The following is a 27,956-nucleotide window of genomic DNA, read 5'->3' as shown; positions in this document are numbered from 1 at the left end:
AGCAAGACAGGCTTTTTCTGAGAATCTTCCTTATGAAAAATAATTAAGGACCCATTTTGGGACCATTTCTACCCTCATTCCAACTGATATTGGGGCCAGGCAGTGTTACATAAGAAAACTATTTTCTTTTTATTAATAGGCTCATAACTAAATATTTACTAACTTTGAAGTATATATCCCAAAAGACTACCATCAAGTATATTATTAACATTCCCCATGGTTTTACACACTTATATATCAGATTATAATCAACTGACAAGGAAATTTGCTTTTCTCTGTAACATATGCAACTAGAATTATTTATCTGATAAAGCTCCCCATGTCCTACATAGATTAAAATTTCTCTTTATAAAGAAAGAAGAAATATTTGAGGGTTTCCATGGGCCCTGGAATAACCCAAAGCCATTTCCAGGTTAAGAAAAAGTCTCTTGTGAAAATCCAAACCATGGGAATTTTGTCAAACATACTTGAATAAAAAGGTCATATATCACTGTGAAGCAGTATTAAGTTATCCATTTATCCAAAGTGAAAATCAACTATATCAAACATAAATATAGGCTACCTATTATTACCAAAATTTCAGGTCTTAGGTAAAGGTGACCAGGTTAATGATCACTTTTAAGACTATTAATGTAGGACTCTGGTATCTGAACTTGCCACATTGCTTTGGGCAACTCCTTGAGGATTTATTAAAAAGTAGCAAATTACAAAAGATTTTTTTTAAAAAATAGTTATTTTTATTTATTTATTATTTATTTATTTATTTAAATTTATTGGGGTGACATTGGTTAATAAAATTATATAGGTTTCAAGTGTATAATTCTATGACACAGAAGCTTTAATCAAAAACAAAATGTACACAAAACAAGACTGACACACATACAATACAGTAGACTGAGTACTCTTCCAGACAAAGAAATCCAAGACCATAGGACTCAAACCCAACCTTGAGGACCTCAAGAGTTGACACATTCCTTCCAATTGTTTCCCTAGGGTGGAACTCAAAACCACAATCCTAACCCCTGGTACTCTAATCCAAGTTTTAGGGGGTAGGACTCAAACACACAATCTTTAAGAGATTTTCAGGCAATTTAGGCAGAAGCTTATTATGAACAAAGTTACTCATCCAAAAGACATTTGACGCAGACGCTATTTCTTTTCCAAAACATGAATTCAAAATAATATATTCAATGGGAGGGAAAAAGGGGACATCTGTAATATTTTCAACAATAAAGATACATTTCTTAAAAGAATACATTCACCCTGATGTTCATTGTAGCATTATTTCCAACATCCAAGATATGGGAGCAAAAAAAGTGTCCATCAATAGACAACTGGATAAAGAAGATATGATACATATATATAGAATGGAATATTACTCAGCCATAAAAAAGTGAACTTTTACCATTTGTTACACCATAGGTGGACCTAGATGGAATATTATGCTCTATGAAGTAAGTCAGAGAAAGACAAATACCATATGATTTCACTTACATGTGAAATTTAAAAAACAAATTAGAAACAGACTCATAGATATAGAGAACAGACTGATGGTTGCCAGAAGGTTGGGGGTTTAGGGGACTGGGTGAAAAAGTTGAAGGGATTAAGAACTACAAATTAGTAGTTACAAAATAATAATTGGGATGTATATTTCAGCATAAGGAATATAATCAATAATATTTTATGAACTATGCACAGTGTCTGGTGGATACTCAAAATATCAGAGGCAACATTTTGGAAAGTATATGATAGCGTAGCCATTGTTCAGTACACCTAAAACTAATACAAAATAACATTGAATGTAAACTGTAATTGGAAAGGAGAAAAAAAAAAACACAAGAAAATATTTGATGCAAAAAAAGGTGAAAGTAGTGCCAAGGAGCCTAGATCACTGTGGCAGATGAAGCAGAAATCCAGCAGCTTAGCGTCTAGAGTCTCTAGACAAACCAGTGTAGGTAGCCACATAGAGTCAGCTACAAGGGTCCACAATATGCAGGGGTCTACAATGCCCAAGGAAGGCAGTCACAAGGACTGAATTTCCTTCATAGTCACTAAAATGTTACCAAACAAGAATCCCCTGCCCAATGCACAAAGAATCCAATAGGATAGCAGCAGCTTTTGAGAGAAGAAAAGGTTTTTATTTGTAAATCAACTGAGACAGGAGACAAGGTTCAACTTTGGCTCCCTCATAAGGGTTTGGAGCCCACAGTTAAGGGTTCAAAAGTGTTACACATGAATGGTGTTTCACAAATGTTACTCGTAAGTGGTGTAACCAAAGTTTAAACTTTGGTTCCGTTGTTTTATTAAAAACAGGATAAGAGCAGCTTGAGCTGGTTCTGCAGTTAGAATTTACTAGAGAAATAAAAGAAAATGTTGAGATGGAAGGTACCATAGGATAGTTTATAAAAATAGACATTGAGGCTAGGAATCAACAGATCTAAATCCTAATCTCATTTGTTATTTATCAACTGTGCGACCTTGGACTAGAGAATGCATCTCACTGAACCTTGGTTTCTTATTATTTAAAAAAAGGACATTCAACTAAATTAATAGCTTTTAAAACTTTTGATCATGACTCATAATAAGAAACACATTTTACATTACAATCAAGTTTATATATGAACGTGTATATCTAAATTTAAATAGAAATGTCCTGATGCAATCATTTATCCTTTGTGCATGAGATGCACTTTATTATTTTTATTCTATTCTCTTCCATAAAAACTTCATTAGTTATGATCTAGTAAATTAAGTTCATGAGTTAAAATTGGAAATATAGTTTTATTGGACTAAAAATGGTCCATAAGGAAATCTGTCTAGAATTCGACAATTCTATATTTAAGGAAAAAATCTTACTGAGAACAACAGACCTAGCCCAATACTGAGTATAATATACTAAGAAGAGTTAAGAGTGAAAGTAAATTGCCATATTTGGAACAAAATAATATGGTATTAATGACAAAGTCAATAAGCCATTTAAACTTAGCTATATATGTGTATGTTTGATTCTTTATTACTTTTAAAATAGACAAGAAGCAGGGGTACTAGTGAAGGGAACTGAATACCTGGGTAATTTGATAAGGACACCTTTATCTTTGGAGACATCTTGAGAGACTGAAAAATTATTCCTTTTAGGACTCATTATTTTCTAAATTCATTGCAAACATAGATTTCTTCTATCTAAACATAACCTCTTTTCACAAAGTATAATACAACTAATTGAGGCACAGCACATTTCTTAGGTTACATTCTGAACAACTTGATTTTTTTCATTATTTATTTATTTTTCTTTTTAAAAGTTATTTTTAAAAATTTTCAATTACAGTTAACAAACATTATTATATTAGTTTCAGTGGCACACCCAAGTGTTTAGACATTACATAGCTTACCAAGTGGTCATCCTGATAAATCTTATACTTATCTGACACCATAAATAGTTATTAGACTATTATTTACTGTATTCCCTAAGCTGTACTTCACATCCCCATGACTATTCTAATTACCAATTTGTACTTCTTAATCCCTTCACCTTTTTCATCTATCCTCCACCCCCTCCCATTTGGCAGCCATACAAATGTTCTCTGTATCTATGAGTCTGTTTCTGTTCTGCATGTTCATGTGTTGTTGTTTTTAGATTCAACTCTTTTTTAAAAAATATATATTTTATTGATTTTTTACAGAGCGGAAGAGAGAGAGATAGAGAGTTAGAAACATCAATGAGAGAGAAACATCGATCAGCTGCCTCTTGCACACCCCCTACTGGGGATGTGCTCACAACCAAGGTACATGCCCTTGACCGAAATCAAACCTAGGACCTTTCAGTCTGCAGGACGAAGCTCTATCCACTGAGCCAAACCAGTTTCGGCTAGATTCAACTCTTGATAGATATGTTTTTATTGCCATTTTATTGTTCATATTTTTTATATTTTTTATTCTCCTTCTTAAAGAAGACCCTTTAACATTTCATATAATACTGTATTGATGGTGATAATTTCTTTAGCTTTTTCTTGTCTGGGAAGCTCTTTATATGTCCCTCAATTCTAAATAATAAATTTGCTGGGTAGAGTAATCTTGGTTGTAGGTCCTTGCTTTTCATCACTTTGAATATTTTTTGCCAAATCCTTTTGGCCTGAAGTGCTTCTGTTGAGAAGTCAGCTGGTAGCCTTATGGGAGCTCCCTTGTGAGTAACTAACTGCTTTTCTCTTGCTGCTTTTAAGATTCTCTTTGTCTTTAACCTTTGGCATTTTAATTATGATGTGTCTTGGTGTGGGCCTCTTTGAATTCATCTTGTTTGGGACTCTATACACTTTCTGGACTTGTATGTCTATTTCTTTCCCCAAATTAGGGAAGTTTCCTGTCATTATTTTTTCAAATATATTTTCAATCTCTTGCTCTCTCTTTTCTCCTTCCAGCACCCCCATGATGCAAATCTTTGTATGTTTGAAGTTGGTATGCTTGAGCCAAGAGCTCCTTACACTATCCTCATTTTTTAAATTTTTTTCTTTTTGTTCTGATAGGGTGTTTTTTACTCCCTTATATTCCAAATTGCTGACTTGATTCTGGGTTTCATCTACTGTATTGCTGATTACTTTTAATATATTTTTTATTTCAGTTAATGTATTCTTCATTTCTGACTGGTTCCTCTGTATGCTTTTATCTCTTTGTTGAAGTTCTCAGTATGTTCATCATCTACTCTTCCCCTACGTTCATTGAGCATTCTTATAACCAGTGTTTTGAACTCTGGTAGATTACTTGTCACAATTTTGTTTGCTATATGATTTCACTTATATATGGAAATTTATTTGTTCAAAATAAATTAACAAAAAAAACACTAAAACAGACTCTTAAATACAGAGAACAGACTGATGGAGTTTTTTTCACTTCTTTCATTTGGGACATGTCTCTTTGTCTCTTCATTTTGGCTGACTCCCTGTGTTTATTTCTATGTATTAAGAAAGGCTGATACATCTCCCAGGCTTGGTAGAAAGGCCTTATATGGTAGGTGTCCTGTAGGGTCCATTGGCAAAGCCTCCCTGATCACCCAAGCTGGGTACTCCAGGTGTATCCCTTGGGTAGGCTGTGTACATCCCCTGTTGTAGTTGAGCCTTGATTGCTGTTGGCACAGCAATGGGAGGGATTTGCCCTCATGCAGATCAGCTGCAAAGACTGGCTGTGACCACCAACTATCATAGAGGATCAGCTGTGAGGGGCCCACCCCACAGAGCAGGACTTATTTCAAAGGGGCTCTGGTGCCTGCTGAGTTAATCCCTTGAGTGTGTTTCTTGTGGAGGTGGTTGGGTGATGCTTGGATGTGGTCTGAATCTGTGAGCCAGGTTCTCTGGTTCTGAGCCTCCTAGGAGGTGCAGGTCAAGGTCAGCTGCCACCTGTGTTCTGCAAGGGGTCATCTAGCATGAGCAACAAAGGAAACTGCAGATGGTTTCTACTTGTGCTGAGCTTGGAGGTGCCCAGGAGAAGCCAAGCTGTGAACCAAACCCAGCTGTTGCTACTAGTGCCATGCCTGGGGCCACTTAGCCAGAGGTATAAGGCTCACTGGGGCTAGATGCTGCTTATTGGAGAGATTTTAGGAAAGTCAGAAGCATGAGCCAAGACAGGCCATTCATATGGAAAAGCCATTGGAAACAGCTTGGGTGGGCCTACAAGTTGAGTGGAACAGCCTCTCAAGGAATCATCAGGGTGGGGAGAACTGTGATAGCCAGGTTGATGGAGTCTAAGATATGGGTCCTTGTAGTGGGCTTTGTGGGGTGAGGATTCATCAAAGGAATAATAGCTTCTGCTAGCACTTCTGTCTGGGAGAAAGGTGCCCCTGTAGCCCTTGTCCTGATGCAGGACAATTCAGTTCCTCCCCATATGTCTCTAGCACCTTTCAAGCTGCTTCCCCAATGCTGGAGCTCTGAAGGAGTGAATCCAAGTAGGTCCATGAGCAGGCCCTTTAGGAGCAACTGCTGGGACTCCAGAAGCCTTCCATCTCCTTCAGCCTCAATCCCCGCTGGTTTTTGCAGCCAGAAGTTATGGGGATTTCTCTTCCTGGCACTGAGACTTCTTGTGGAACTTGGACTGCTTGCTCCTCAGGGGGGACCTCTGCAGCTGAGATATCCCTCCAATTTTTTATCTGCCCCACATGGCTGTGAGACCAGCCTGTTATATGTCTCTACCCCTCCTACAAGTCTCGATCTGGCTTCTTTAATTTCCTAGTTGTAGGACCTCCATTCAGCCAGATTTCAGGCAGTTCTGAAAGATAGTTTTTCTGTAGTTTAATTACAATTTTGATGTGGTTGTTGAAGGATGCAAGCTCCTTGTTTACCTATGCTACCCACCATCTTGACTGGGACATAGTCATTATTTAAAATAGCAGGTTGCAAAACTTTAGGTAAAGCCTGATCCTATTTAAGTCAATAAAACCATGACCCAGGCATCAAGCTATGTTTCATTCATTTATGAAGTGTTGCTTTGGTTTTATTATTGTCGATAATATATAATCTTTCATATTTAGGGAGAAATATTATCTTAAGTTTTGAGAGTTTCATTTTTATAGTCATTAGTCAAGTGTTTATTGAGTACCTACTGGAGGCTAAACCCTCTTCTATATACTGGAGATGAAATAATAATTAAGAGAAGGTCTATTCACATGGAGCTGTTGATGCAATTATATTAATGTGTTCACAATTTATATGCCACAGGCAGAGCTTGCCTACATTATGAAATGATCAACATATGGTGGTTAGGGACAAGGAAACTGAGCTGAGTGGAATATTTCTAATCATAGTAAGGAAAAGCAGATAAATAAAATGTAGATCCAATTAAACTAGCTGGAAAGATGATAGCATCAAGTTCTATAAAGTTGTAATAGATCTAGGTGTCTAAATACCTGAAACCATTTGCAGCACTGTTGTCACTAAAATCCAAGAAAGTTTCATTACATCCCCTCAATTAATCCTTTTACTTTAGGAAACTACTGTGAATATATATAATTAATTCATCCATAGGCTATTTCCATTCTTGACTATTGTAAATAATACTGTAATAAACATGGGGTGTAAATATCTTCTTGATTTATTATTTTCATTTCTTTTGGATCTATACCTACAAGTGAATTGCTTGATCATATGGTATCTCTATTTTTAATTTTTTGAGAAACTTCCATACTGTTTTCCATAGAGGCGGAACCAGTTTACATTCCCACCAACAATGAGCAATTGTTCCCATTTTCACATGTTCCTCAGTACTTGTTATTGCTTTTCTTCTTGTTGATAGCCATTCAAACAGATATGACATGATATCTCATGTGGTTTTGATTTACATTTTCCTGATGATTAGTGATTTTGAGTATATATTCACTTATCTGTTTGTCATTTTTATGTTTCCCTGGGTGGAAAATGAGTCTGAGGAGCAGAATTTCAGCCTCTTACATTCTTGTATAAACTGAGAGGAATCATTTGTGTGCCCTCTTGTGGTGTTGGAATTACCAGCATTAGACATTCATTTTAGGGAGTCTAGAAAATATGTCAGGTTTTAAATTTTTCTTAATTAAAATAAAAATACCCCCGGAGAAAGCATACTTTAAATATGCAGGCTGTTCCTTTTGTCCCTTGTTCTCATTTCACTACCTTATGTGTGTAAAATGAACCCTCATGGCTCATAGAAGGTGGATGGAAAACCAGCTGCCCAAATTGCTGTGCTCCCAAAAAGAGCTTCTACAAATCACCAAGAAAATGAGCTTCTGCTATCTTCCATTTCAAAATTATTTCCATGCAATAATATGCAACCACATGATTTATAAGATATATTAAATTTGGCCAAGGTCAATGAGATAAACAAGTAGTAATCACCATACTTAGACACTAACAAGAGTGTGAGCTCAATTTAACCCTTTCATATTAATCAAATTTTTTCTTTAGTGACCTTATCTATTTTCTATGCCACAGACTGCTCTGATACTTCTTACTAGACCTCCCCTCAAAATGAAATTAGCTCAGGCATAGGAGGAACCAAGATGGTGGCAAAGGTAAACAACTAAACTGCCGCCTTGCACAACAATTTCAAAACTACAACTAAAAGACAAAACGTCTACCACCCAGAACCACGGGAAAGCTGGCTGAATGAAAGATTTACAACTAAGAAGAGAAAGGAGCACAAACGCTGAACAGCTGAGGTACGGAGGTGCGCAAATTGGGCTGCTGGCAGGTGACTGGGTGCGTGGCTTTTTTTCAACCCGAAGGGAGAAGCTCCCGATCACTCTGAAATCCAGTTTCTGGGGACACAGGGGGGACCCAGACGCCTATGGGGAGAAGCTGGACTCTCAGCCATTGGGTCGGAAAGTGAGAGTGACTTTTTTGCAGAGGTGCGCCCAGCAATCATTGTTTACTGCGATGGAGCACGGGACGCAGGGACTTGCAAACGCAGAAAGGCAGAGACGGCTGACGGCAGCCATAGGCGTTTGCCACGCCCTAGCCTAGTGATGCCCTGAGACCCCACCCCACTCCGCCCTGAGACCCCGCCCCGCACATTCTACAAACCCGCCCAGGCTCCACACAGCAGCTTTTGCATATAAATGGCCTGTTTTGTGGAAGCTTAACCAAATAAACTGCAGCTCCAATCAGACTGCTCCAAAACCGCCCAAGCAAAGAGGAGAAAACTGTAGTTCTTCCTGTAGCTCCTGCTGGGTGGCCTCAGACAGGAGCTGACCTGCACCCCATTGGAGATGCAGAAACTAGTGCATCTAGTGGTTGGTGTGAGACGACACCAGATTTCAACCACTCTCATAAGGGACACATTCAAGAGGCAGACTCAGTGAGCACCAAAGCCCTACTGGAACAAGTCCTGCCCCATAAACGTGTCTCCACCACAGCAATTCTTCCATTATAGACACAGTGGGTCCTTACAGCCAATTGGCCTGGAGGTCAATTCCTCCCAGTGACACCAACAACAATCAAGGCTTAACTACAACAAGGCTGTACACACAGTCCACAAAGGGGTACACCAAGAGAGTCCACCTCAGGTAACTGGGAGGCTGACCCGTTGAACCAATAGGACACCTAGTACTCAAAGCTACCCTACCAACTCAGGGAAGCAGCTAAATGAGGAGGCAAGGAAACAGATCACAAACGAAAGAAATGGAGGAGAACAAAGGAATGGACATAGAGTTCAAAACCACGGTTATAAGGTTTTTCAAGAATTTCATGGAAAAGGCCGATAAATTTAATGAGACCCTCGAGGGTATGAAAATAGACCAATGAGAAATTAAACATACACTGACTGAAATAAAAAAATATTATACAGAGACCCAAGAGCAAACTAGAGGAATGCAAGAATCAAGTCAAAGATTTGGAATACAAAGAGGCAAAGGACACTCCTCCAGAGAAGCAAGAAGAGAAGAGAATTCAGAAAGTTGAAGATAGCATAAGAAGCCCCTGGGACAACTTCAAGCGTACCAACATCAGAATTATGGAGGTGCCAGAAAAAGAGAGAAAGCAAGACGCTGAAAACCTATTTGAAGAAATAATGACCGAAAACTTCCCCCACCTGGTGAAAGAAATAGACTTACAAGTCCAGGAGAATCTTACAAGCAGCAAGAGAAAAACAGTTAGTTACCTACAAGGGAGCACCTATATGATTATCAGCTGATTTCTCAACAGAAACTATGCAGGCCAGATGGGAGTGGCAAGAAATATTCAAAGTGATGAACAGCAAGAGCCTACAACCATGACTACTCTACCCAGCAAAGTTATCATTCAGAATTGAAGGGCAGATAAAGAGCTTCACAGATAAGAAAAAGCTAAAGGAGTTCATCACCACCAAACCAGTAATATATGAAGTGCTGAAAGGTATTCTTTAAAAAGAGGAAAAAGAAGAAAAAAGTAAAGATAAAAATTATGAACAACAAATACATATCTATCAACAAGTGAATCTAAAAGTCAAGTGAATTAAAAATCTGAGGAACAGAATAAACTGGTGAACATAATAGAATCAGAGGCATAGAATGAGAGTGGATTGATAATTCTCAGGGGGAAAGGGGTATTTGTGTGGGGGGTACGGGAAGAGACTGGACAAAAATCATACACCTATGGATAAGGACAGTGGGGGGGGAGGTAAAGGCAGAGGGATGGTGGGAACCGGGTGGAAGGGAGATATGGGGGGAAAAAGGAGAAACAATTGTAATAATCTGAACAATAAAGATTTCTTAAATTTTAAAAAAATGAAGTTAGCTCAGTTATATGTGACTCCATTCCTACTTACTATTAAATTCATTTTCCTATGGGTTTCCACTTTATGACTATAATGAAAATGTGAGTGCTATTATCAGGGTACTCAGGAATGGTTCCTGATTAATTTTGTCCAACTTTGTTTGGTCCAACTTCCACTGTTTTCTTGGCTTTCCTCACTATTTTGTTTTAAAATAATACAAAAGATTCAATAGTTCTCTTGTATTCTTTTTTGTTTTATTTGTTCTTTCATATGGCCTCACTGATTTACACACTTTTTAAAATTTGCTAGTTTAACTCCATTTATTTCTACAATCTAACTTTGATAATTTTTCCTCCTCTAGAAATATACTGATATATATATATATATATATATATATATATATATATATATATATATATCAGTATAACCCATTGGACAGTTTCTTCTTTATTAATATCTTTCTTCTCAAAAGTAGTCTCACATTAGCTATTTTTATAGATAAATCATAATCTGGCCACTCAGTGTATATCCTATATAATAAAAGGCTAATATGCAAATTGTCCCCTCAACCAGGAGTTCGACCAGCAGGCAGGCCGGTCAACCGCCCATGTCCCCTCCCCTTGGCCAGGCTGGCCGGACCCCACCCATGCACGAATTCATACACCGAGCCTCTAATACACACACACACACACACACACACACACACACACACATACACACCCACACTGAGTGGCCAGATTATTATGCGTTCAAGATCATAATAATCTGGCCACTCAGTGTATTTTAAAAAAACAGTTATCAGCAGAAATAACATTTTATGAACTATCTATATGGAAGTACAAATTTCTATTTACTGAATATCAATTTTTATCATCCTACAAATGAGCTTCCTCTCTTCTGAAGCCATAAGGTGTCTTATCTCATCCTTAGCTCAGAACGCCATATATAACTCATTTTAACTTTCTGTATCTGACTCTCTCATGTATGTGAGGTTTTTATGCATATTCTGTATATGTAAAAGAAAATGAGGTTATTTTATTTGGTTAATCTAATATGTGTAATCTAGATTTAATTAGATCACTCTTCCAAAAAACACAGTCTAGAAGGGTAGAGGAAAGTTTCTTCTTCTCCACAATAGTAACCTGTTGAATGGCATTAATAAATTAAATTTTATCATTTAATAACTTATTATCGATTAGTTGATAGCTTTCTGGGAGCCAGGCTTTTTTAGTAAATGGCCTAGAGTGGGAAAATGTATAGGTAGGAAATACAAATTGGGAGGTAGTGTTATAACAAAGACTAATTTTTCAAACTTCATAATTTTGTTCTTCCCAGGGAACATTTGGTACCAATTTAAAAAACAAAACAAAGAAGATCTTTCAAATCTCTGCACATAAACACAAACTGTCTCTCCATTAGAAATTAAAAATGACATAGGACAACATATTTTTATTTTTTACTTATCTGTCTGGAAACTTAGAGCTAAATTAAAGTACTTAAAACAATATAAATAAAATATCCAACACAGTTCTTGCTCCTAGCAGATTCTCAATAAATATTAATTTCCTTCAAAATTGAAGTCAAGTTCTAGTAACTGACTAATCTCAGAAACCTAGGTAACATCTCTTCTGCTTCATTTTAAGCAGTGTTTCTTAAGTTGTGGTCCCTGGGCCAGAGGCATAAAAATCACCTGAGGACTTATTAGAAAGTTAAAGGTATCACACTACCTGATATCAAACTATAGTAAAGGCGATTGTAATCAAAACAGCATGGTACTGAGGAAAAAACATACATATAGATCAATTAAGCAGCATAGAGAACCCAGAAACAAACCCATGCTTACATGGTCAATTAATATTTGACAAAGGAGGCAATAACATACAACGAAGTAACGACAGTCTGTTCAATAAATGGTGTTAAGAAAATTGAACAGATACATGCAAAAAATGAAACTAGATCACCTTCTTACAATATATACAAGAATAAAGTAAAAATGGATTGAATAATTAATTTTAAGACTCAAAATCATAAAACTTCTAAAAGAAAAAATAGGCAGTAAAATCTCAGCTATTTCTCTTAGCAATATTTCTTCGATATATCTCTTTGAGCAAGGGAAACAAAAGAAAACTTAAACAAATGAAACTAAATCAAACTAAAAAGTTTTTTCACAGCAAAGGAAATCATAAACAAAATGGAAAGACATCATACTGAATGGAGAATATATTTGCCAATAATACATTTACTAAGGGCTTAATATACAAAATTTATTTTAAAAAAACCACTCATACAGCTCAACAACAACAAAAAAGCCCATTAAAAAATGGGCATACTAACACAGAAGGGTAAATAAAGCAAGTCTACATAAAACCCAGAGAAGAGATGGCAAAACTCCTCTTTGGATCCTGTCTGGAGTCACAGCTGAAAAAAAAAAAAAAAAAAAAAAAAAGAAAAGAAAAAGAAAGAAAAAAAATGGGCATAGAACCTGAATAGACACTTCTCCAAAAAGGACATAGCTGGCCTATACAAATCTGAAAAAATATTCAACATCACTAATAATCACAGAAATACAAATTAAAACCACAATGAGTTATCACTAAACAACAATTATAATGGTTGTCATCAATAAATCAATAAACACTAAGTGTTGGTGAGGATGTGGAGAAAGGGTTTTTCTCCACATTCCTACCTATGTGCACTGTTGGTGGAAATGCAGAATGGTACTGCCACTGTGGAAAACAAAATGGTGAATCCTCAAAAAAATTAAAAATAGAACTATTTTATGACCTAGCAATTCCATTTCTGGGTATATATCTAAAGAACCCCAAAACACCAATTTAAAAGAATTTATACACACCTATGTTTATTAAAGCATTATTTATAACTAGAAGCCCGGTGCACGAAATTTGTGCACGGCAGGGGGTTGTCCCTCAGCCCAGCCTGTACCCTCTCCAATCTGGGACTCCTGGAGGGATGTCAGACTGCCCGTTTAGGCCCGATCCTGGTGGGCAGTCAGACATCTCTCTCACAATCCAGGACTGCTGGCTCCCAACTGCTTGCCTGCCTGCCTTCCTGATTGCCCCTAACTGCTTCTGCCTGCCAGCCTGATCACCCCCTAACCACTCCGCTGCCAGCCTGGTTGATGCTTAACTGTTCCCCTGCCAGCATGTTTGCCCCCAACTTCCCTCCTCTGACAGCCTGGTCACCCCTAACTGCCCTCTCCTGCAGGGTTGATCACCTCCAACTGCCCTCCCTTGCAAGCCTGGTCCCTCTCAACTGCCCTACCTTGCAGGCCTGGTCCCTCACAACTGCCCTCCCTTGCAGGCTGGGTGCCTCCCAATTGCCCTCTCCTGCTGGCCATCTTGTGGTGGCCATCTTGTGTCCACATGGGGGCAGGATCTTTGACCACATGGGGGCAGCTATATTGTGTGTTGCAGTAATGGTCAATCTGCATATTACTCTTTTATTAGATAAGATAGAGGCCTGGTGCACGGGTGGGGGCCAGCTGGTTTGCCCTGAAGGGTGTCCCATTCAGGGTGGGGTTCCCTTGGGGCGTGGGGCGGCCTGAGCGAGGGGCCTGTGGTGGTTTTCAGGCCAGCCACGCCCCCTGGCAACCCAAGCAGAGGCCCTGGTATCTGGAATTTATTTTCCTTCTACAATTGAAACTTTGTAGCCGGGAGCGGAGCCAAGCCTTTTGCTCCCTCCGGGGCGGCAGCCATTTCTGTGGCAGTTAATTCACCTTCTACAATTGAAACTTTGTAGCCTTAAGCAGGTGGGCCCGGCCAGGGTGCGCGTAAAGCTTTGCTTCCCCTGTTGCCACTGGCAACCCTGGCCACCTCTCTCAAGCTCCATTCTGCCGCCATTTGTTTGAATTTGTTTACCTTCTATAAGTGAAACTTTGTAGCTTGAGTGGAGGCTTAGGCCTGCAACGGCTATGGAAAGCTTGGCTTGCTCTGTTACCTGGGAAACCTTGCTCTCTGTGGCTGTAGCCATCTTGAATGGGGTTAATTTGCATACTAGCCCTGATTGGATGGTGGGCGTGGCTTGGCTGGTGGGCGTGGCTTATGTAGCGGAGTGATGGTTAATTTGCATATTACCATTTTATTAGTGAGGATAGCCAAGCTATGGAAGCAACCCAAGTTCCCATCAATAGACAAGTGGTTAAAAAAGCTGTGGCACATATATACAATGAACTATTACTGGGCTATAAAAAAGAATGAAATCTTTCCATTTACGACAGCATGGATGCACCTAAAAAGTATTATGCTCAGTGAAAAAAGTCAGTTAGAGAACGAGAAATGTCATATTATTTCACTTATTTGTGAAATATGAATAACAATACAAATAAACAAACAAAACAGAAAGAGACTCATAGATACAGAGACTAGACTGATGGTGGCAAGAGGGGAGGGGATTTGGGGGACTGGGTGATAAAGTTGAAAGGAAAAAGAACCACAAATTGGTTACTAAAAATAGGAGGATGTAAAGTACACCATAGGGAATATAGTCAATAATAATGTGATAATTATGTATGGTGTCAGGTGGATACTGGAAATATTGTGGGGGATACTTTGTGAAGTATATGATTTTCTAAGCACAATGCTGTACACCTTAAACTAATACAAATTGATATTGAATGTAAACTGTACTTTTAAAATATTTTTTTTACAAAACATCCTCTATTCCCTTTGGACAAGAAAGAGGAAGATTGTTGCTTTGGAAGCTGCTGGTTGCCACACAGTGGTGTTAGCCTTTGAATAAAGTCAACACTATGGATGTAGTAAAGAGACGGTCTTAAATAACATTGCTGAGTAGTTAGATAAAGCCTCATGCAAAGCTCACCCTTCTTTTGGAACATTTAGCTCAATAAACTCTCTAACTATTTAAAAAAAATAACCATAAAGCTTATTAGAAATGCAAACTCCTGGGGAGACAAAATGGTGGCCGAATAGGCAGATGTGTGCCAAGCCTTATCCTGGAGCAGATAGAAGGAGCATCTAAATTGAATAATATACACCCAGAATTGGTGAAGTAGACACAGTTGGTTAGACAATTCACAGCTGGGAAGAGCAGAGGATGCCTGGAGAACAGTAGGATTGGGGATCTGGGCTGGAGAGAGTTGTGAGACCTCCGAGCCCAGAGGGTCAGAAGGAAGCCACACGGCACCAAGTCTGCACCCCTTCTGTGCTGTGGAAAGGAAATCTAGAGGACTGCTGGCAACAGGGGATTCTAGATCTACGTCCACAGCTGTGATAGGCTGATCTGAGAGGGGGCCGCCTAAATAATATGAAGCCACACGGTGTCGGGGGTAGAGAAACTAGCAGTGGTGCAGTTATTTCCCCTCATTTTGGTCTTTCTTTTTATTCACTAAATCCAGTTCATATGACCTTTCAAATACAAACACTCACCTGTGGTTGAGGTGCACGCAAGTGGAGGTGTGGACTTGTGGAGTCTGGGGAGAGGATGTGGAGAAGAGCAGGTTGGAGAGAGGTGACCAGGAGTCCAGCACTGGGACATTCCTGACACTCCAAACCGAAGCAGCCATTTTCTCCTGAAGAGATAGCCCCTCCCTTCAGTCTCCAGACAGCCAATACAGCCACATCCAGACTACACCCTGAGTGGTACAAAGGACACAAACAATCTGAATAGCCCCAAAGAGCCCTCAGGGACTGGGTTGAAGAGAGGCTGTTCAGTCCCAGAAAACAATGCAGCAACCTCCCTAACTATAACCCTGAAAGAAAGAGCCACTTGAGAGATTAAGATTGATGGTGGGCAGACAGGTTAAGTAGCCATATTGGTCCCGCCTACTGGCAGTCAAGGTGGTGGAGATAGACATGAACAGAGGAGCGGTGGATCTCTTGGAACTTCAACACGATGCTGACAACCTAACAGGAAACTGAGAAGTGGCAGACAGTCCAAAGAGTGGGATCATAAACCAGCCCCATGGGGCATTAAAACTCAGCTGAAAAGAATGACACTTCACTTTTTTATTTTTTAATCTTTTATTCAATTTTTTTTCCTTCATATTATTTAGGTTTTTTTTTTGTTTTGTTTTTCATTTTTCACATTATTTTTTCTTCATTCTATATTTTATCTTATTTTTATCTTTTTTTCTTTTTCTTTTTAATTTATTTCTTTCTCTTCCTTTTCTTCTTATCCACTCGGCCTCTTTCTACCTCCTCTATACTGAACCAAGGTCCTCCCCATATTCATTTAATAGCCCAACCTTACATTCTGTATATAAGCTCTGCCTCTATAGATACTGCCCCTACCCTTTTTTCTAGATGTTTGTTGTTTCCATTTTTTGGTTTATCTGTTTGTTCTGTGGTGTTTTCTCTGCATATATATATTTTTCTTCATTTTTCCAATTTTCTTTACTCTCTTACCATTTTTTCTTTCCTTGTTATCATTTTTGCTCTCCTTTATCTCCCCTAATTCTCTTTTATCTGGTGGTCACTTATATTGGGGTTATCGGTGTCATGAGTACATTCATGTTTTGTTCCTTTTGTGTCATGCCTTGTTGAGTTGTATTTTGTGCTGTTTCATCAACATGGTAGAGAGTGAGCCACATAACCAGACACTCTGAGAGGAGACTCCATCCATGAACAGGTCATTAATACTCAAAACCCAACTACACCAAGAAAACCCAATATCCCAAGTAGGAGGAATCACTAGATTGCCCAGCCCAGAAGACCAGAGAGATTGCACCACTGGGTCCCACAAAGCATCTACTATATAAGACAAACTCAAAGAATCTGGGTGGCACAGCAGTTTGATCTGATACTTAGAAACAATCCCAAAGGAACATAAAAAATGGGGAGACAAAGAAACAACCTCCATTCAAAAGAAAAGGAAGATTCACTAGAAAAGGAAATAAAGGAAATGGAGGCAAGAAATTTGTCAGAGAAAGAATTCAGAACAATGGTTATAAGGACATTGAAAAGGATGAGAGAAAAATTCAATATGTGTAAGAATCAAGAGTACATGAAGAATGATATAGCCACAATAAAGAAAACAATGGAAAGTTTCAACAGTAGACTAGAAGAAGCTTGGGACCACATCAGTGAGTTAGAAGACAAATTAGAAAAAAACATAAGCACAGCAACAACTGGAAAGAAAACTTAAAAAGCAGGAGGAGAGCCTAAAGGAGCTTTCAAACAAAATGAAACAAAACAACATCTGCATAATAGGGATGCCAGAAGGAGAGGAAGTGGAGCAAGGAATAGAAAACCTGTTTGAAGAAATAATGACAGAAAACTTCCCTCATGTTGGGAAGAAAAAACTCACACAAGTCCAATAAGCTCACAGAGTCCCATACAAGATGAACCCAAAAAGACCAACACCAAGACATGTCATGATTAAATTAGGAAACATCAGCAAAAAATTAAGAATCTTAAAGTCTGCCAGAGAGAGACAGAAAGTTACCTACAAGGATCTCTCATTAGAATATCAACTGATTTCTCAACAGAAACACATCAGGCCAGAAGGGAATGAAATGAAATATAAATGAAAGTAGTGTAAAGCAAGGGACTGAATTAAAGAACACTATACCCAGCAAGGCTATCATTCAAAATTGTAGGTGAAATCAGGAGCTTCACAGACAAAAAAACATGGCTAAGGAAGTTTATCACCACCAAGTCAGCAATGGAAGAAATGCTAAAGGGACTGCTGTAAAAGGAAGAAACAAAAGGGAAGAAGGAACACAGGCATAAAGAATACAAATTGCGACAAACAAGTACCTATCAACAATAACCTTAGACAACTTCCCTGGGGAGACAAAATGGCAGTGGGATAGACAGATGTGTCCAGAACCTTGTCCCAGAGCAGACAGAAAAAGCAACTAAATCAAATAACATCCACCACGAACTGGCAAAGTAGACACAGCTGATGAGAGAATTCACAGCCGGGAAGGGCAGAGGACTCCTGGAGAATGGTAAAATCAGGGATCTGGGCTGGAGAGAACTGTGAGAACTCTGAGCCCAGAGGGTCAGAGGGAGACCACAAGGCACCGAGGCTGCATCCCGAAGGAGAGGCATGGCCTCTGACTGTGAAAAGGAGGTCCACAGGACTGCTCACAAAAGGGGATTCTAGATTTGGGTCCACAGTCACAAGAGACTGAGCCCAGAGAGGGTAGCCTGGATGGCTGCCCAGGACACACCATGATGGGGGTGGGGGAGAGGGGCTTGCAGTGGCACAGCTCTTTCTCCTCTTTTTGGTCTTTGCTTTTGTTCGCTGAACCTAGTTCATAGGACCTTTCAAATACAGACACTCATCTGTGTCTGAGGTGCAGGTGGAGGTGTGGACTTGTGGAGTCTGGAGAGAGGAGAGGGTCAGGGAGAGGTGGCCGCAAGTCTGGAGCTGAGTCATGCCTGACTTGCCAGACATAGGCAGTCATTTTCTCCTGAAGAGATAGCCCCTCCCTGCAGTCTCCAGGCAACCAATACAGCCACACCCAGACTACACCCTGAGTGCTACAAAGGATCTAAAAAAAAAATCTGAATAGTCCCTGAGAGCCCAAAGGGATTGACTTAAAGAGAGGCCTTCAGTCCCAGCAACAGGAAACTGAGAAGCAGCAGACAGTACAGAAGACTGGGATCTTAAACCAGCCCTCATGGGGAATTAAAAAAATCAGCAGAAAAGAACGAAACTTCACTTTTTCATTTTTATTTTATTCTATTTTGTTATTATTTTATCTCTTTTTTCTTTTGTCTTTATTTTCCTTTTTTTGTTTGTTTCTTTATTTTCTATTTTTACATTATTTTTCATCATTCTAATTTTTTTATTTTATCCTTTTAATTAATTTTTAAAAATTTATCATTATTATTATTATTATTATTCCTCTCTTTCTCATTCTTCTTATCCACTCATCCTCTTTCTACTTCCTCTATACTGAACTGAGGTCCTCCCCATATTCATCCAATTCTGTAACCTTACTTTCTGTATATAAAATTCTGTCCCCACCCTCTTCACTGGGTATTTGGTATTTGTATGTTTTGGTTTATCTGTTTGTTCTCTGGTGTTTTCTCCCCATATATATATATATTTTCTTTTTCTTCCTTTTCTTCTTTTTCTTTGCTCTCATACCATTTTTTCTCTCTTCAATATCATTTGTGCTCTCTTTTCTCTCCCCTAATTCTCTTTTCTCTGGTGGTCACTTATATTGGGGTTATCAGTGTCGTGAGTACATTCGTGTTTTGTTCCCTTTGTGTCGTGTCTTGTTGAGGTGAATTTTATCCTGTTTGGCCAGTGTGGTAGAGAGCGAGCCACATAACCAGACATCTGGAGAGGAGACTCCATCCATGAACAGGTCAATAACACTCTAGACCCAACTACAGAGGCAGGAAGAAGGTGGCAGTGAGGAAGAGAGTGTGAGTGATGGAGAGAGCAAAAAAGGAGTGTACAGACATGTGGGGAGTGTGTTTGTGTGTTGTGTGTGTGTGTGTGTGTGTGTGTGTGTGTGTGGCAGGACCTTGGGGGAAGGTTGACCAGGCTCGCCTAACCAGGCAGCCTCTTCTACTGTTGCAAACAGACCTGGAGTGGCCGGCTCTTTTGCAGAGACTGCACCTTTTTGAAGGTTAGAACTGCAGTGACTGGGAGCCCAGCCTCACCTCCTCCCAGGGTGCCCTCAGATAACACCTGGAACTATACAGCCACCTCTGCCAGAGACCTGCTGCCTCAGCTATGGTCCCACTGTCACTGAGACTCCAGCCACGGCAGTCACAGGATCCTGTGAATTTTGAAGCATAATCCCCTCTGGCCAGCCCAATACTTTAGCCCAGGGCAGTGCAACCACATGAGCAGGAGCCACATGAGCAGCCCGCCCCCGTCGGCGGAGCAGCAGCTCCACGAGCAGCCCACCCCCATCCAAGGAGCAGCATCTCCATGAAAAGCCCTCCCACATCCAAGGAGCAGCAGCTCTGCAAGCAGCCTGCCTCATCCCAGGAGCACCAGCCATGTGAGCAGCCCAGCCCTGTCTCAGGAGCAGCAGTCACATGAGCAGCCTGCCCCCATCCAAGGAGCAACAGCCCTGTGAACAGCCCACCCCATTTGAGGAGCAGCAGCCACATGAGCAGCCTGCTGCCTCCAGACAGAGGAGCCACCACTGCTGTGAGCAATGCCCACCAGAGGGTCCGCCACCAACTGAGGAGCAGACACTGCCATGACCACCTGAGAAGCAGCCACGCCTGAGAAGCTGCTGCTGCCCGAGGAGCTGCTGCTGCCCAAGGAGCAGCCCCTGCATGACTCAAGACCTAGATCCTTCAGTGAAAGCAAAAATGGGGAGACACATAGACTGAAGAACAAGAACAGCATTGATCAGACTATCAGACCTCAGAGGGAAGGTAGGGGAGGGTGGGGACAAGGGAGATAGATCAACCAAAGGACTTGTGTGCTTGCATATGAGCCTAACCAGTGATCACGGACAACAAGGGTATGGGGGCATGCGTGTGTGTGTGGGGGGGGGGGTTGGTATGGGAATGGGGGGGAGGGTTGATGACAAATATGTGATACCTAAACCAATAAAGTAATTTTAAAAAATGGGGAGACAAAGAAATTCCCAAAGGAAAGAAAAGGAGGAATTGCCAAAAAAGCAGCTAAGTGAAATGGAGGCATGCAATATGTCAAAAAAAGAATTCAGAATAAGTGTCATACACTTCATAAACTGGATGGATGAAAAAATCAACAACTTATGTAAGAATCAAGAAGAAATAATGAGTGATGTAGCTGCAATAAAAACACCATGGAAAGTTTCAACAGTAGACTAGGAGAAGCGGAGAACTGAATTAATGAATTAGAACACAAGAAACCAAAACACACCCAAACTGAACTGCAATATGAGAAGAAGAAAAAAACATAGGAAGAGAGCCTAAAGGAACTTTGGGACAACACGAAACAAAGCAACATATGAATAATAAGGTTGCCAGAATCACAGGAAGAGGAACAAGGGTTAGAAACCCTATTTGAAGAAATAATGTCAGAAAACTTCCCTGATTTGGGGAAGAAAAAAGTCACACATGCACAGAGAGTCCCAAACTACATGAACCCAAGAAGACCCACACCAAGACATGTCATAATTATGATGGCAAATGTACAGGACAAACAGAGAATCTTAAAGGCTGCAAGAAGAGACAGAAAGTTATGTACAAGGTCTCTCCCATTAGATTATCAAATGATTTCTCAACAGAAACACATCAGGCCAGAAAGAAATGGAAGGAAATTTACAAGGTGATGCAAAGCAAGGGACTGAATCCAAGAATACCCTATCCAACAAGACTATCAATCAAAATTGAAGGGGAAATCAGGAGCTTCACAGACAAAAAAGGCTAAGGGAGTTTATCACTACCAAGCCAGCAATGCAAGAAATGCTAAAGGGAATGCTGTAAAATGAAGAAATAGGAAGGGAAGAAGGAATACAGGCATAAAGAATAACATTTGCAACAAGAAATACCTATCAATAATAACTTTATGTAAATGGATTAAATGCTCCAATCAAAAGACATTGAGTGGCTAAATGGATAAAAACAATGATCCATACATATGCTGTCTACAAGAGACCCACCTCAGAACCAGAGACTCACACAGACTGAAGGTGATATAAAAGAAAAGAAAAAATGGTAATAAATCATCTAACTCTACAACTTAAAGAATTAGAAAGAGAGCAACAAGAAAAGCCCTGGGTGAGCAGAAGGAAGGAGATAATAAAGATCAGCGAAGAAATAAATGACATAGAGAAAAAAAACAATAGAAAAGATCAATGAAACCAAGAGCTTGTTCTTTGAAAGGATAAACAAGATTGATGAAACTCTAGCCTAGTTGTCAGCAAACTGTGGTTTGCAAGCCACATGTGGCTCTTTGGCCCCTTGAGTGTGGCTCTTCCACAAAATACCATGGCCTGGGCGAGTCTATTTTAAAGAAGTGGCATTAGAAGAAGTTTAAGTTTAAAAAATTTTGGCTCTCAAAAGAAATTACAATCGTTGTACTGTTGATATTTGGCTCTGTTGACTAATGAGTTTGCCGACCACTTCTCTAGCCAGGCTCACCAAGAAGCAAAGAGAGAGGACCCAAAATAAACAAAATCAGAAATGAAAGAGGTGAAATAACAACAGACCCCACAGAAATACAAAGGATTGTTAAAAAATACTATGAACAACTCTATTCCAACAAACTGGACAACCTTGAGGAAATGGACATATTCCTAGAAAAATACAACCTTCCAAAACTCAATCAGGAAGAATCTAAAAATCTCAATAGGCTGATAACTATGGGGGAAATTAAAACAGTAAACAAAAACAATACAAACAAAAAAAAAACAACTTCCAGCAAAGGAAAGCCTTGGACCAGCTTCCTTGTTGCCTTTGGAGCAAGGCAAAAGGGCACATACCCTGCACTGGTCATGGACCCGCCATGGGCCCTCTGGACCCCAGGCTCCACGCAGCACGAGTATCATCCTAAAGCCAGAAATGAAGTTATAAGTTGGCTGATCAGGACCCTGGGGGTAACAGCCCCCTCCAACAGATCGTGGCCTCAATTGCCGGAGCTGTGGTCACCTAGATCTTCATGACCCCCCTGGTCATGGTAAAGGTCCACCTGCAGTCTCAATGTCCCTCTGTGACCAGCAAATTAATGCCTCCCTCCAGACTCTGGAGCCACTCTTACACCAAATTACCCTCCTCTCTCTGACCCACAGGGAAGTGCCTCCTCTACTACAATGGTGTCCTGGAACCCCTGTACCTGTGCCCAAATGGTGCCCACTGTGCCACCTGGTTTAAGGACCCCACTCACTTCACTGGCACTATTGATGCCTTTGTGAAGATTGTGAGACTTGAGGGCACCAGGACCCTGTGGAGTGGCCTCCCAGCCACCCTGGTGATGACTGTGCCAGCAACCGCCATCTATTTCATGGCCTATGACCAACTCAAGGACTTCCTGGTGATTGAACTCTGACCTCTGACTTCTATGTACCCATCATGGCTTGGTGCATTGGCCTCTTTGGGCACCGTGACTGTGCTAAGCCCCCTAGAACTGGTATGGACAAAGTTGCAGGCTCAGCATGTGTCATACTGGGAGTTGGGTGCCTGTGTCCGAACCTCCGTAGCTCAGGGCGGCTGGCCCTCACTGTGGCTGGGCTGGGGCTCTACTGCTCTTTGGGATGTGCCCTTTTTAGCCATGTATTGGTTCAACTATGAGCTGGTAAAGAGCTGGCTGAGTGGGTGCAGGCCAAAGGACCAGACATCAGTGGGCATCAACTTTGTGGCTGGTGGCAGCTCAGGGATGGTGGCTGCCATCCTGACTCTACCTTTCGATGTGGTGAAGACTCAACACCAGGTTGCGCTGGGAGCCATGGAGGCTGTGAGAGTGTCACCTGTGCACGCTGACTCCACCTGGCTGCTGCTGCAGAAGATCCGGGCTGAGTCCAGCACCAGGGGACTCTTCTCAGGCTTCCTCCCAAGGATCATCAAGGCCACCCACTCCTGTGTCATCATGATCAACACATATGAGTTGAGCAAAAGCTTTTTTCAGAAGCTTAACCTGAAACAGCCTCTGAGCCAGTGAGAGGAGTGAGTGGATGAGGGCCCCATCTCTTCCATGGATGGTGTGGGGCAAGAGGAGTCTGAGCCAAGTGCCTTGTCCTCAGGGGAAGGGACCTCATTTTTTTACCTCTCAGCTCAGCCCCAAGGGAACCAGCCCATACACTGGGCCTGCCAAGGCCCCCATCAGACAGCTTTTTTCTTGCTGGTCCTCATCCCAAGCCACAAGGATAATCACTTTTCGACCCAAACCCCCAAGTTCAAGACCAAATTTGTTAAGTCTCTCCTCCCCCTGCCCTCTTGCCCATGTTCCTGTGTTTGTTGTAGCTGGGCCTGCCCCCAAGGCCCACAGAACCCTGGATCTGGCCAGTCTGAACCTACTGCTGTTCTGCTGTTAATATATATGTATGTATATTATATTATAATTTATATATATATATATATATATATATATATATATATATATATATATATATAAAGCCTTGGACCAGATGGCTTCACAGGGATGTTTTAGTGCCATCCCAGTCCCTAGCACCCGGCAGCATATTCGGGAATTCCTGGGAGTGGCAGGATTCTGTCCAATTTGGATCCCAGGGTCTTCAGACCTGGCCAAGCCTCTCTATGAAGCTTTAAAAGGAGAAGAGAAGGCACCCATAGACTGGGGTCCAGAACAGGAGAAAGCCTTCATCACCATAAAGGCAAAGTTCACTGAGGCCCCGGCACTAGGGTTACCAGATGTGATGCGAGACTTTAATATTTTTGTTCACGAGAACAGCGGGGTAGCCCTAGGAGTGCTAACCCAGGAGTTTGGACCCTGGCAAAGACCAGTAGCCTATCTCTCTAAGCGGATTGACCCAGTTGCCTCCGGATGGCTCCTGTGCCTCAGGGCCCTTACAGCCATGGCGTTATTAGTCAAGGAAGCGGATAAACTTACCTTAGGACAAAACTTAATTGTAAAAGTACCTCATTCTGTTGTCACCTTGATGGAAGCAAGGGGGCAGCACTGGCTGACTCATGCTCAAATGACTCAGTATCAAGGGCTGTTATGTGAGAATCCGCAGGTACGATTAGAAGCAGTGAGAACTCTTAATCCTGCCAGCTTTCTACCCATCGCTGAGGGGGCCCCTGAGCATGATTGCCTGGAAGTCCTAGAGGAGGTTTATTCCAGCCGGCCAGACCTAAGGGATAGGCCCCTGCAAAACGCGGAAATGGTATTGTTCACAGATGGCAGCAACTTCTTAGATGAAGGAAAAAGACGAGCCGGATATGCAGTGGTATCAAACTTTGAGACAATTAAAGCACAGGCCTTGCCTGAAGGATGGTCAGCACAGAGGACAGAACTTTGGGCCCTAGTAAGATCCCTAGAATTCAGTAAGAATAAGCGTGCCAACATCTACACTGACTCCCGCTATGCCTTTGCTATTCTGCATGTCCATGGGGACATATATAAGGAACGGGGGCTCCTGATGGCTGGAGGAAAAGGAATCAAAAATCAGAATGAGATTTTAAAGTTACTAGAAGCAGTCTGGGAGTCAAAGGAAATAGCCATCATCCATTTCAAAGGTCACCAGAAAGGGAAAGACTCAGTATCAAAGGAAACCAGCATGCTGACGCTGCAACCAAGCTGGCTGCTAAAGAACTAGCAGCACCGGCATGGATCATGTTGACCCCCCAATTACCTGAACCTCCAAAATACACTCCTCAGGTAGAGAAATGGGCCCAGAAAGAAGGGGGCAAGAGAACAATGGAAGGCTGGTGGATACTCCCAGATCATAGGGCCTATGTCCCAGAATGGTTAGCCCATAAGGTAGTGCTCCAGCAGCATGAACTCACTCATTTAGGAAAGGCTGCCCTAGAAGCTTTGTTAGGCAGATACTACTTAATTGCCCGTCTACCCTCCTTGTGTGCCTCAGTCTCTCAGAGTTGCCACCTCTGTGCTCAGAACAATGCTAAACAGGGTCCTGTGGGACTGATAGGAGTTCAGTGCTGTGAGCAAGCTCCTTTTGAGGACTTAGAAGAAGATTTTACAGAAATAGGGCCTAGAAGAGGGAATAAATACCTGCTAGTATTTGTTTGCACCTTTTCAGGTTGGGTCAAGGCATATCCCACTCGCACTGAAAAGGCGAGAGAAGTCACTAAGGCATTGCTGAAGGATATAATTCCACGGTATGGAATGTCTCTGACCATAGGGCCTGATAATGGCCCAGCCTTTGTAGCAGAAAGAGTACAACAGGTAGCCAAGGCTTTAGTAATTAAATGGAATCTACATACAGCTTACCGGCCTCAGAGTTCAGGGAAAGTGGAGCACATGAACTGGACTCTAAAGCAGGCTCTGGCTAAGCTATGCCAAGAGACAATCTTACCCTGGACAGATATCTTGCCTCTTGTACTCCTGTTGGTATGCTGTGCCCCAAGGGCCAGGGTAGGTTTCTCTCCCTTTGAAATTCTATACTTTAGACCCCCTCCCTTAATTCGGCCAAAGGGAGATTTGGGGGAAATAGGGAACTTAGAAATCCAGAAACAACTACAAGGACTTGGATAAACTATCTTTGAGGTCCACAGGTGGGTTCTTGACTGACTACCCATCTCTCTAGGAACAGCTGTACATCCTTATAAACCTGGAGACCAGGTTTGGGTAAAGGATTGGAAAAAGGAGCCCCTCAAGAATACCTGGAAAGGACCCTATCCAGTCATATTAAGCACCCCCACAGCTCTTAAGGTTGCAGGACTAAACACCTGGATCCACCACTCTCGGGTGAAGGTAGCCCACCAGTTGAGTGACATCCAGTCTGAGTGGAAGGTGACCTCTGACCAGAAACACCCACTGCGGATCGCCCTCAAGAAGACAGCAGACCTGGCCAAGCAACCTGCTCCAAGGAATTCAGATAACACTCTGCTGAATTCTCCCTAACTCTAATCTTTCTTTCTTATCTACTCCTAACGTAACATGCTCTAGTATTTCTAGATAATCACTGATTTTATCTAATAATTCTTATTTTGTCTTTTTATGAGTGTCAGCGTAATCTGAGACTAGTACCAGGAGGAGAACTCATCTGCTCTTGCTGGGACACAGAAGCACCATAAAATTACTGCTCCCCACACAGCAAGGAAACAAAGGCCTTATCATAAATTGTTGGATTACACCTTGTCATGCCATCCTTTGCTCCTTGCTTAGAAACTTGCTACCCAAATATGCTAGACCGGGTAGTCCACGAGAAAACCCAATCAAACCAGATTTTTGTTAGCTATACTTATCAGCCTGTAGCATGTTACGACTCTACTACCAAATGCATGTGAGGGTGGGGGAATTGTATTGGATGTTAAAAAATAATAACAGGACCTGTCACGGCCAATGTGCAGCTAACTAATGTTGCTCCTATTTGTTTCAGCAGTACGCAGGGCCAACATCTAACAGGTCACCTCCCAGATGAACTATGCAACTCTACCCCCAAGGCTGAAAACACCACCTACCCCTGGTGCCCCCTGCAGGAACATTCTACACGTGTGGGACCACTGCTTACCTCTGCCTGCCTGCAAACTGGATGGGAATGCCTTTAAACTTCAGATGGTCCTACAAACCAGTAGAACTCCCTACAAACCCCTCTGAGAGGAAGAAGCGGGATGCTAACCCCTTGGTCATCGTCCCTTTCCAGCAGGAGGTAGCTAAGAGCGGTAGTCATCCCTATTCTCCATAACATCCCATGGTTGTTGCTCCACAAGGCTAAAAGAAGCTTGTGGGACAAGGGGGGTGGGGTTGGAATGAGGAGGAAACTGGTCTTGCAAGGCGTGTCAGGCCATAAAAACTGTGAACAATGCACTGCCCTGGTGGGGGGAGGGTCATTATCACTGGCCCCAGGACAGATCATCAGATATGACCTGGGGACCCCCAACACCTGAACCATATCTGCAAGACAAAGACCCCAGAAGGTTATAAAAAGTGAAGCCCTCTGCGTGTTTCCTCACTCTGATTTGGAAATTATTCCCAGAGTCCACTAGTGTTAATAAACGGGGTCCCTCCCTTTCTCTAGGAAGCGTGCTTGGTATTTCTTTGGTCTTCTGCAACAATGCCTTGACTATTAAATGCCAGGTGATAAAGAAAGGCAAGCATTCCTGGAAGAAAATGAGAGCAGCTTATGAAAAGATAGTTTGATGAAACAGGGCATTAAACTTTCTGAAGCTTCAGTTTTATTTAACTTTTCTCAAGAACCAAGTGAGTTGTGTACCATTGTT

The 27,956-nt window shown here is 41.3% G+C and overlaps 1 pseudogene across 1 annotated transcript in view; it reads left to right on the top strand.

The window, feature by feature from the left end:
* Positions 1-23,751, top strand: part of LOC307095277 (mitochondrial glutathione transporter SLC25A39-like) — a 64,203-nt pseudogene extending 40,452 nt beyond the window's left edge. The window contains exon 2 of the transcript in view: positions 22,672-23,751. The product of the transcript in view is annotated as a mitochondrial glutathione transporter SLC25A39-like (transcript). The remainder of the gene's footprint in view (positions 1-22,671) is intronic.
* Positions 23,752-27,956: the final 4,205 nt, after the last annotated feature.

This window comes from Cnephaeus nilssonii (assembly GCF_951640355.1).
Source record: "Cnephaeus nilssonii genome assembly, chromosome: X".
NCBI classification, from domain to species: domain Eukaryota; kingdom Metazoa; phylum Chordata; class Mammalia; order Chiroptera; family Vespertilionidae; genus Cnephaeus; species Cnephaeus nilssonii.
This window is presented reverse-complemented; position numbering and strand designations above follow the sequence as displayed.